Source organism: Balaenoptera ricei, chromosome 5 (assembly GCF_028023285.1).
Source record: "Balaenoptera ricei isolate mBalRic1 chromosome 5, mBalRic1.hap2, whole genome shotgun sequence".
Lineage (NCBI taxonomy): Eukaryota > Metazoa > Chordata > Mammalia > Artiodactyla > Balaenopteridae > Balaenoptera > Balaenoptera ricei.
This window is the reverse complement of record NC_082643.1, coordinates 89,621,058-89,632,826: the sequence shown is the minus strand read 5'-3', so window position 1 is coordinate 89,632,826 and position 11,769 is coordinate 89,621,058.

Sequence of the window (11,769 nt, the reverse complement as noted above, 5' to 3'; positions counted from 1 at the left end):
CTTCATTTACAAATAGGTCAGAAAAAAAATGGGGTTTTCTCCAGAGAATGTGTTAACTCATTATCCACTAGCTGCTATTTCACAGATGTCTGCCAAACTTTGCACTTTATGTGGTACATATTTTATTGGTTTGCACATAGATGGATGTTGGCAGTTACTCAAGGATCTACTCAAAGCAAGCAAATCCTTTACCAACATCACATGTTTATTCTCTTGGGTTCTTTTGTATCATATTTGTATCCCCTTTTGGTAGCAACTTGTTTTATCATCATCTGTCATTTCCTTTTGTCTCCTTAAATATAGAGTGACTTTCTTGCTTGGTAAATTTCTGGAAGATTACCTTCTAAAATATGGTTATGTGGATTTGATCAATGTTTTGTAAGTATTTTTATAAAACAAATTTTATAGAGTTTGATAATAAATAATGACGGTTTCTGACTTCCTGGTGACTGTGCATGTGCAGATCAGTTATGATTCCTGTCTTATCCCCACTTCCCCGGCCCCCCCAAGGCTGTGCCTCTTGTTTCTGTCTTTGTTACCTTTGTTAGTCAATGTTGAGTCTACTTCCCTTTTCTTTAAATTATGCATCATCAGTTTAAGGGGCTAGTTGTCACTAACTTTTATACAAAGCAGCCCATCCCCAAGTCAAATATAGTTGTCTGAGCAAACTGCCTGGGAGCACAGGGGAAGAGGTTGGAAGGCGAAGTAAAAAGAATTAACATTTACTTACTGTCAACTCTGTGCCAAGTGCTTTACCTAAGTTATTTTGTTTCTTTCTCACAGTGACCCTGTAAAACAGATATCAGATGCAAGGCACCAGACTCAGAAGCTAAATCTTTAACCCAGGGCCATGCAGCGGTAGAGATGAGATCAGAACCGGCCAAAAATGGCTTTGGAATATAATCAAGAGAATTTAGTAGGTGAGGGCAGATGGTAGGGAAAAGGATGGGTTGAAGATAATAATTTTCACTCAGTAATGAGCAGTTACTGAGTTAAAACACATGTAAGGACTTACAGTCACCTGTCATACACAGATACAAGATCAACCTCAGAACCCAGGGACAAAAAAGAAGAGAGAAATGGGAAAGTATGAACGTGTGCTGGGGTTGTCCAGCAGGAACCTCTTGATAGGAGCCCACAGCTGCAAGTGCAGGCCAGTTGCCTGACGCGATGGCACGCCCCCTTGTCCTGTGCCCCTCTCTGCTTGCGACCCGGGCAGCTGAGGTGATCCTACCACGACCTGGACGCGTGGGTAACACCACTTCTCTCCCACAAAGGGCAACCCTGCTAACTGGAACTCTACCGTCATGGTCCCCTTCCTTTGAGACCTGGAGAATTTGGGTCTTCCTGGAAGCCTTATTCAATTTTTTCCTCAGACAGAGTTCTGCTTTACATCCTAATCTGCCAGGAATGGGACTCACAACCAGGCAGAGCAAAAGGGCACACAGGCCTGAAGGGGGAGGAGTGGGAGTGGGAGAGAGTTCAAGAAAATTAGGTCATTGAATTTTCTACTGAGACTGCTGGCTTTGGGTACATCCCTCCAGAGTCCCAGAACAGGGCTTTCAACAAGGGAAATGCTCAACAAACATTTGATGTAGGAAGGAAGGAGGGAGAGAAGGAGGGAGGAAGGAAGGAGTTCCATCAGTTGGCCTAACTTTGACTGTATCCTGTCCAAAGAGTATTCCTCAAAGTTCCAGACATTACAATGCTTTCTTCCATTGAACTGACCCTGGAAGTCACCATGCTTAATTACTCCTTCGTGGCCCCTGGGATTTTATGTCATCCAAGCTGTCTATTCTCATGTGCCAGCAATGACTGCAGCTAGTCTTAGAAGGCTCAGAAGGCTGGCCAGAAGGCTGGCCATGGCTTTCGTGGCCTCAACATTGGGGTGTTTGGCTCACAGTTTCTGAGTTTTTAACGTACAGTGTAGCTCTTCTTTAGATGTGACTGGATCTTGCTTCCCTGTACAAAAACAAACCCGCTCTGGCTGGTTTCGTTTGTATGTGTGGAAAAACACATATTCAGGTAAGAGATCCGTTTGAAAATAAACTGCAAAGGATGTCTGAAAGCAATCTCAAAGACTCTTCTGTAGCTCGTAGCTTTTTCTGTGGATGTGTTCATCTGCTAATGGAAGTGGACTCTAGTTTTCTGAGAGTTGGTGTAAGTGCAATCTGTTTAGAAAAGCAAATCTGCGTTTATCTCTTAACTGCACGTTGCTGCAAAAATACGAGGCCCTGGTAGAGGCAAGTCTCGCTTCCCCCCTCCTCTCTTAGGCCTCCTTTCACACTCTGTGAGCTGTTATGCTTCCTCTTTCAGTTGGGAGAATGCATGCTCTCCCTGCGTAAGTGACATGTCTGAACAAAATGCAAAAGTAATGCACTTAGAACCAACTCTTCCTGGACACCTAAGTGGTAGACCTAAAACCGTGCCCATCAACACCAAAACTAAAAACAGAACAGCAAAAAAATGGACCCTCCCCCTCCCCCCAAAACACACAAAATGGAACAGCAAAATCCTCACATTTGATCTGAAAAACTCAGACTTTTCTGAAATGGCTGGAACCAGCCCCGAGGAATTCCAGTGCTTCTGTGGGAGAGGCTTGCAGAATGAATGGTGAGGCTGGCGGAGCTGTGACAGTGTCCAGTGAGTCTGACAACGCAGTGACCTTGGGCAGAAGCTTAGTGTCACTTGGTCTCCCTCTGGCCAGTTCACACATCTGTCAGAGACACATAATAACCCATCCTCATCTCGTGGGGGCTGAGGATTAATTAATAATTGATTGTAAATTACTTGGTACTCCTCAGAGGAAACGCATTCTGTAAGTGCAAAGAATCATTATTATCCAGCAATTCAGCTGGCTCTGAAGCACTAATGACTTCAGGGAGGCTGCTGGAACACACACTGTGGTCTTTCCAGTTTAGAAACCGAAAGTTGAGGGACTATATGGGGCTTTATTTCCCCTATTAACCCTACTATAAAACAAGACATTCTTCCCCACAAAAATGTCTGCCCTATTATTGCATTTTATCCTCCAAAGTATGAAAACAGATACCTTCCTGGATTCTGGCTGGGAATTCACAGCGGGAGAGTGGTGTTTCCCAAGGTCGATTCTCAGCACACCAAGCCCACGTGACACACAAAACCAAAAGGGCTTTGTCAGGATACCACACATAATGCACTTTAGTGCATTAGTGACCTGCAAGGGGTTTATGAGAATGTGTTGAACGTTATTTACCTGACTCCCAAAATGATTGGATAAAGTCCTGTAGATGTTTGCAAAAATTGCACATTCCACTCTGTGTGCATCCCTGATTTCAATGTGACTTTGAGGTTTCTCTCATCAGTGGATGGGGCTATTTCCATACCTTTGAGCGTGGGCAGGCTTAATGACGTGTTGTGGTCAATAGGATGTGGCCGAAATGACGTTGTATCAGTTCTGAGCCTGAGCATCAAGAGGTTTTGCAGCTTCTATTCTCACTGGTGGAACCGTGCCAGTCTCCGTAGGAACGAGCCCAGGCCAGTCTGCTGAAGGATGAGAGAGATGTGGCCCCAGACAACCACCAGCCAACAACCAGAGCCATCCGACTTATTGGGAGGAGGCTGACCACAGACACGTGAGAGCGACCAGCTGCACACAGCCCAGCTTGTTGACCCAGAGACCTGTGAGCCAGATAAATGGTTGTTGTTTTAAACCACTAAGTTTTGGGTGGTTTGTATGCAGCAATAGATTTATAGTACAATAATGGCATCCATTAAAAAACTCTTTTAATCGTCCCAGGGGTATAAATTGAAGTTGCAAATTGGTGATGCATAGATGATTTAGCATTTGGCCGGATTGGCTGTGATCAGCTCAGTATCCTTGCTGCTTCTTTGTCCATTCTCGTCTGTGCTTTGGGGAAGAAGCAGGGACTTAACCTCACAGTTCCTGTCCTCATATGGTTCTGGGTTCTATTCAGCCAATCAGAGTCACTTGAGTGAGATTTGGAAAGTGAAAGAGAAGACGAAGCTATCATCCTTGGGTAACTGTGGGTAGAAGTGTGGGCAGATGCTGGTGTGAAGTTTGTAACAGCTTCTGGGTGAGCTCCTAGGAATCACCCCCATGGCCCTGGAACTTCTGGGTTTATGAACTCAGTCAGTTGCTTCCCCAGACCTTCCAAGGGTGTGGAAACCTCTGATGGGGGAGATTTCCAATTACATCAGAAATTAGAATGTGATGACTGTTATAAGGGAATTTTTAGGGTATAGCACGTGCCTGTGACTGATGGCCATGAAGAACCAGGCTCCAGTTGAAAGCTTTACTCTGCTACCTTTTAAAACTAAATGTTTGCTAATGTATTATAAAGGATTCCACTCAGGAATGGCCAGGTGGGAGAGGTGTATATGGGAAGAGGGTGTCTCCAGGAGCTCCCTGGGCATGCCACCCTCCCAGCACCGGGATGTGTTCACCAACCTGGAAGCTCTGTTATTCCTTTTTACCTCAGTGACTGAGGGACCTTCCTGGACATTTTGCCTCATTTTACTCAAGTGTAAAATGGGAATGACAGTTTTTACCCCAAAGAGTTGTTGTGAGGAATAGATGTGGTCCACATGCACAGATTTGTGGCACACAGTCGTTCTCTGAATGGCAGTTGTCTGTTAGTTCAGGCTAGGTCCAAATTTTCAATGAATGGAACCTAATTACTGAGTTGTGCTCTTTCAAATGGCCCCATGTTGCTCCCTTCAGTTTTCTCTTAAATAAGACACATTAGTACATCTCAAGGGAAGTACATCAGTAACTTCCCGGGCGTCTCTATTTGGCCCCTCGGCTCCCTGATCTCTACGTCTTTTGCACGGCTTGCTCCTGTTGCAAAGATTGTTTTCTAATAAGTCAAAACATTGACTCAGGTGAATTAGAACACAATTGCTGTGGTATTTCCCAGGGATTTGCCTTTGAAATCAGCAAACATATCAAAACATCTCATTCCCCTGTAAGGATCTCAACAGGATTGTATCAGAACTCAAAGGCAAGGTGGGACGGAACAGGAATGAGACAAGCAACCATCCATTTTCACTGGTACAGTAGTTGCTGTGTTGAGAGAGTCCCACAAGGAATCAAGACTGGATTGAAAACAAAAAAATCCAAAAAACTTTATCTGATGTCTTGCTGTGCTTAGCTTTTTGTTTGCTTACTTGTAGGGAGGCAGGGGTGAGTGCTGGGCTTCTTGAACTTTCTTATGGAGGAAACTTCAAGTGCAACTAAGAGGAAACCCATCTCCCCGGAGATCTTCACGTGTGGTCCAAACCCACAGACCAAAAAGCATGGCATTTATTTGATCTTTACAATGCATGTTAATTTTTCCTATATGTAATAATTTATTTTAATATGAAAATTATATTCTCCCTAAATCTCTGTAGATAACGGATGCTCCAGGAAGATGTGTGTACTGGGTTTACCCCTTGAATGGTAATACTGTAAAGAGAACGCACTCAGACTCAGACAGATATGGGTTTGAATTCTGCACTCCCCATTTTATAGTTGTGTGACCTGTGGAAAATGAGTTAGTTTTTCTGAGCCGTTTATCTCATCCGAAAAAAAAGAGATAACAATATTTCTTTGGCAGGGTTGTTGTGAGGATAAGAATTAAATGAGATAATGCACGTAAAGTGTCTAACAAAGTAAGTGATAACATGTGCACAGGAAACAGAATTACAGTATTGTGTTAGTTTCAGGTGTACAGCAAAGTGATTCGGTCATATATATATAATTTTTTTCATTTCTTTTCCATTATAGTTTATTACAAGATATTGAATATAGTTCCCTGTGCTCTACAGTAAATCCTTGTTGTTTATCTATTTTACATATAGTAGTGTGCATCTGTTAATCCCATACTCCCAATTCATCCTCCCCCCATGTCCCCTTTGGTTACCATAAGTTTGTTTTCTATGTCTGTGAGTCTGTTTCTGTTTTGTAAATAAGTTCATTTGTACTATTTTTTACATTCCATGTATAAGTGATATTGTATAATATTTGTCTTTCTCTGTCTGACTTACTTCACTTAGTATGATAATCCCTAGGTCCATCCATGTTGCTGCAAATGGCATTATTTCATTCCTTTTTATGGCTGAGTAGCATTCCATCATATATATATATGCCACATCTTCTTTGTCCATTTATCTGTCGATGGACACTTAGGTTGTTTCCATGTCTTGGCTATTGTAAATAGTGCCACTGTGATCATTGGGGTGCGTGTATCTTTTCAAATTAGAGCTTCATCTTTTCTGTATATATGCTCAGGAGTGGGATTGCTGGATTATATGGTAACTCTATTTTTCATTTTTTAAGGAACCTCTGTACAATTGTTACTTACTCTTAGAAGGAGGAAAATGAAGAAATTTTTCTTATCTTCTTGATTGCTGGAAGATCACTTAACTTTAGTCTTCGTTAAGGCTGAGATCTCACAGTGGACATTGTGAAACTTTTGCAGATGTGGGGTTAAGGAGCCTGGACCAGCCAGAGAGAAGGAAGTACACATAGGTAAAGAGTGGACTCTATTTGAACAGCGACTTTGATTTCCTTCAGCTGGTGGTTGCCAAAGATCTGTTCCTGAAAGACTTGCTTATATTTATGTGGATCTAAATGTTTATTCACATAGTCATGTGCTCGGGACCTTGGAGTATTTATGGCACATTGAGCTGCCTGTCCCCATTCATTTGGTTCCTCTTATTTGCTTGATTTCTTTGCCTGAACAGATGGATTTCAGACATTCAAAATGCCTTGTCAAGTAAATATGGTAGGACAAAATTGGAAGGTAAAAACCAAGGTTTTGCCTCCTGGTCCCTTTTCTGGTTTTCACTATTTTCTTTCTTTCTTTTTTTTCCTCTCTTTTTTTGTCACAAAGTATTTATTGCCTCCAGGGGAGGAGTGGGATGAAGGGGAGCATTAAGGCATCTCAGAATGGCTTTCAAACAAGTATCTGAATGGAATTTGAGGGATAGTGGTAGACACAATTTTCTTGATAGTCCAGGCTATCAAGAGCTTTGTTTTTTGGTTTTATTTTTGATAAAGGTATTTTGCAGCCAGAGTTTGTCATAAGCCTTAGAGTGATGTGGTAGGTTTAAGGCCACATCTTTAAATGGAATACAGCACATTAGATTGAATAGAATAGAATATGGCAGAAATGATGAGATGTCACTTGAGAACAGTAGCTTTCATCTTGGGAGCTGTCCCTCACTCTCTCTCGGTGTGCTGGCTCTGGGGGAAGCCAGCTGCCACGTCGTGAGGCAGCCTGTGGAGGGTCCCACGTAAGTGAGCTGGAAGCAGGAATTTTGAGGCCCGCCACATCACGTGAGGGAGCTTGGAAGCAAATCCTCCCCCAGTCCAGCCTTGAGATGACTGCAGCCGGGCCAATGACAGATTGACTGCAATCTTAGGAGAGATCTTGAGGCAGAGACACTCATTTTAGTCACATCCAGTTTCCTGACCCATAGAAACCGTGAGATCATCAGTGTTTGTTCTGCTGAGCTGTTAAGTTTTGGGATCATTTGTTATACAGCAGTAGATAACTAATATATGTGGCCAATGCATGATGGTATAAAGTCAGTTTTTCTTCCAAAGAGGTAATAAAGATCTGATGGCTTGTTGGTGGGAAAGGATGATCAGAGAGAATGTCAGCAGGGTTAAGACAATGATGGATTTCCATCTGGGGACGTGGACAAAATGCCCTGTCCTCCTAGAGGGGTGGATGGAAACCCTGGGTAAGTTTGAGGGGTTCTGCAAAGTAGAGAGGAATTAAGCCTTGCTTCTTGAGGAGGCAGCAAACTTACTACAGGAGAAAAGAATATCTGCTGCATTGAAATAACAGAAAGTAGAAGTAACAGCCAGTGTGTCTAGGCCAGGGGTTGGCAAACTTTTTCTGTAAAGAGTCAGATAATAAGTATTTTTGGTTGTGGGCTGTTCATTCTCTGTCACAAAGTCTTAACTCTGTCCTTTAGAGTGAAAGCAGGCAGCCTCCTCCTGGACCTGGAAGGGCTTCTCTGTGAGCATAAAGAGATGCAGAAGGAGCTGTGTGGACGGGAGGGTGGAGAGCGCCCCGCATTTCAGCTACATCTGTAGGTGGGTGAGGACCGAAAGGGAAAGATCAAAGGGAACTGTACCTCTCAGTCGGTGTGGATGACTGCTAGTGACAAGCCAGGAATTTCTTCCCAGATTTTAATCCCTCCCTGGGGAGGGGTGTGTGTGTGTGTGTGTGTGTGTGTGTGTGTGTGTGTGTGTGTGTGTGTGAGTTTACAGGGACAGTATCCTGAATTGATTGAATTCAAACCCCAAAGTCACTGAGTTTCCTTGAATTGGCAATTTTTTTTCCTCCATCAGTGGTAAATGGAGTCTCAAGAACTAAGTTTGCATCAGTTATGGAGAAATGAAAAAGGTGACGGTTTTGCACACCCAAGCACTATGATCATGTAAAATCTGTGTGTGCTATGTGCATATAAATTGCTATAAGAAATAATATCCGAGAGATCCAGATTTTCGAGTTGGGGAAAAGCCAAAAGTTCAGAGCACCTGAGTAGAAATATCATTGCCTGCCGTTCCTGGCTAATTCTAGAATTGGGCCAGCTACGTCATTTGCAGGGCCCAGTGCAAAATGAAAATGCAGGTCCTTTTGTTCAAAAGGCAGGAAAAAAGTGCTGTTAAAGGTGGTACAATATAAAACTTTTTCCTTTCTTCTATGGTCTCTTTTTCAACATGTGATGGTGTTTTACATTTGCTCTTTAGTGTTGTTCTAAGTAAAGAAAAATTAAAAATTTAATTATTAATAGCACTTTTACTGTTCCTCTTTATATTTTGCAATGCCTCTTTTAAATGTAAACATAAGACTATTTAACTAATATAATCACCCAAATGATGTAACTCAAAAAACTCCCAAATTACATAACTCATATTTTGCAGCTTGTACGTATATATATATATATATATATATATATATATATATATATATATATATATATAAAATACATACATATATATATTTTTTCTTACTGGGACAGTAGAAATGCTGCACAAAATGAACCCAGCTGTTTTAAAGCTGTTTTAAATTTCACTTTTTGGTACATGCACATTCCACCAACACTCTCTATCTTTGGCTGACAATGAGTCAGGAAGGACGGAAAGGAAAAGGGATTATGAGTCGCCTCTTTTTCCCTTTCCTTCTGTGTCATCATTTTCAGCATCTGTGGTTGACTAACAAAGGGAAGTAGTATGAGGAAGAGAGGATATAGCAGGGTTCTGATTTGCTTTGCTAGGGCTGCTGTAACAAAGTACCACAAACAGAGGGGCTTAAACAACGGAAATGTATCGTCTCACAGCTCTGGAGGGAGAAGTCTGAATCAAGGTGTTGGCAGGCCCATCTCCCTCTGAAGGCTCTAGACAAGGCTTTTCCAGATCCCTCTCCAGCTTCTGGTGGTCCCTTGGCTTGCGGCAGCATAACTCCAATCTTCACATGCCGTCCTCCCTGTGTACATGTCAGCGTCCAAATTTCCTCTTTATATATAGATACCAGTCATATTGGATTAGAGCCCACCCTACACCAGTATGACCCCATTGTAACTAATTACAGCTGCCATGACCCTACTTCCCAACAAGGTCACATTCTGAGGTATGGGGGGGTTAGGACTCCAGCACATGAATTTGGGGGGCAGGTACACAGTTCAACCCATAGCAGTTTCCTTGGTTGTTCATGTTTCTTAGAGCTCATTGCCTCATTTGGAGCAAGTTCTAGTTTGAACAGAAAGCATGACCTCTTGAGGCTGGCAGTGACCCCACAATCTATGACTGACTCAGTCATAGATGTGAGTCTTGCTGAAGTCCCCTCATCATGGGCCACCAGCTTTCTGTGCTCGTGAGGAGCCATGAACACTGTCTGGGGATGTGGCAACAAGGGACAGAGGCTGACACACATAGTGTGCCTATCTCCTCTGCTCATGTGCATGTTCCATTGTCCCATCCTCCTTCACTTACAGAACCCAGGTTCAAAGAGAAAATTATTAAGCATCTAAAGATGGCGACAGTTGAGCATTAAACCAAGCATAGGGCTTTTTGAACCTAGGGCCCTGTGGACCGTATGGGTTGCACCCCTACAAAGCCAGCTCTCTCCGAACTGTGACCCAGATCTCTTACCTGAGCTTCATCCCCTGTTCTCCAGATCATTAGCAACTTGTTGGTGATCATATCCAGCCATTGAATTCCTGGAGTGCAAGGAGGTAAGCGCTTACCCAAGATTCCCAATGAGAACAAGCAGGGCTGGAGGCCCATTGCCAGGCCCCTGGGCCATTGTTTACTGTTTTCCATCCATCATCTGGCTACCTGCTTCTCAGCTACCTGTTTGCTAAGAGTTAGCTCAGTATGAATGCCTGGAGCACAGAGAGTTCTCCAGGGTTCAGTTATCCCCAAGATGTGGCAGGACGCTCGTTAGATGTGTGTGGATAGGGGACTGACTCGCTTTGCCCTCTTAGATGGCAATGGAGGCAAGTGGTGAAATGGCAGCTGTTTCCCATCTAAATGGAGTTCAGGGCAATGGGACAGTGAGCAAAGCTGAGATGTCAGAAGGATCTGAACTTTCCTGTTCACCGCTCAGTGAAAAGCTTTGAATTTTGAGTGGAGGGGCCGGGGAGTGAGGAAGCCAGAAGGTGGCCTTATCATACAGCAGGGTCACAATACTTAGATCTGGCCTAAGGCAAAATGCTCCAATGATGGAATTGATTTTTAGGGTTCCCTGGACATTTCCTGGTCTCCTTCTTGTCTCAGTTAACTTTTGCTCGGTAAAAAACCACCCCAAACTTAGTGCCTTAACATAACACCATTCATTGGGCTCAGCATTCTGCAGGGAATTTGGATTGGGCTTGGCGGGACAGTTCTGGTCCAGCCCATCTTGTTCAGGCATTTGTGGTCTACGGCTGGGGCTTGCTGGCTTGTGAAGGGTTAGAGTAGCTTTCGAGCGTGTCATGCCACATTCTGGACACATTCTAGAATGAGTCTACCTCATTTTGTTGTTCAAAGCAGGTCACAGGCCAGCTCAGATTCAAGAAGTGGAGAAGAAATAGATTCTACCTCTCTGTGGAAGGAGCTATAAAGTTTTGTGGCCATTTTGCAATTTACCCCATTCCCCCCGGACCCCTCTCAGCATCTCATGCCTTCCATCCAGGCCTGCTAAACTTCACCTGTCCTTGGTCTCACTCCTTTTTTTATCTTCCCCCTTGTTATTCCAGGGCTCTTTATTCGAGATCTTTTATGGGAAAGAGCCAGTTCATTTTAGAATAATTTGTGCCGGATAATAGGTAACAGAAGTGGGAACACTAGTGGGTTACTCTGAGACCTTTCTTGTGGTAGAAGTTCTGGGCTTTTTGGAAAACCAGGCCTTAAGTCAAGTCTGTCTTAAACTTTCATGATCATAAGAAATACCTGGGGAACTTGTTGAAAAATGCAGGTTCCTTGATCCTATCAGAGACGTACTAATTCTGTATTTTCTAGGAGGAGCCTAGGAGTCTGTATATTTTCAAGCTTCCTGGGTGTTTTTGTTTGTTTTTCTTTTTTGAATAACTGGGTTTTGGAAACACCACCTTATTTCACTGTCCCCACAGCGTCCGGCACCTATGATGTATTTGAGAGTCTTTCCATGTGTAACTGAATTGAGTGGAGCCATGGTTCTCACGTGTGGTTCCTGTTCCAGAAGCATCACTTTCTTGGGAACACATTAGGAATACAAATTCCCAGGCCCCACCCCAAGCCCACTGAAC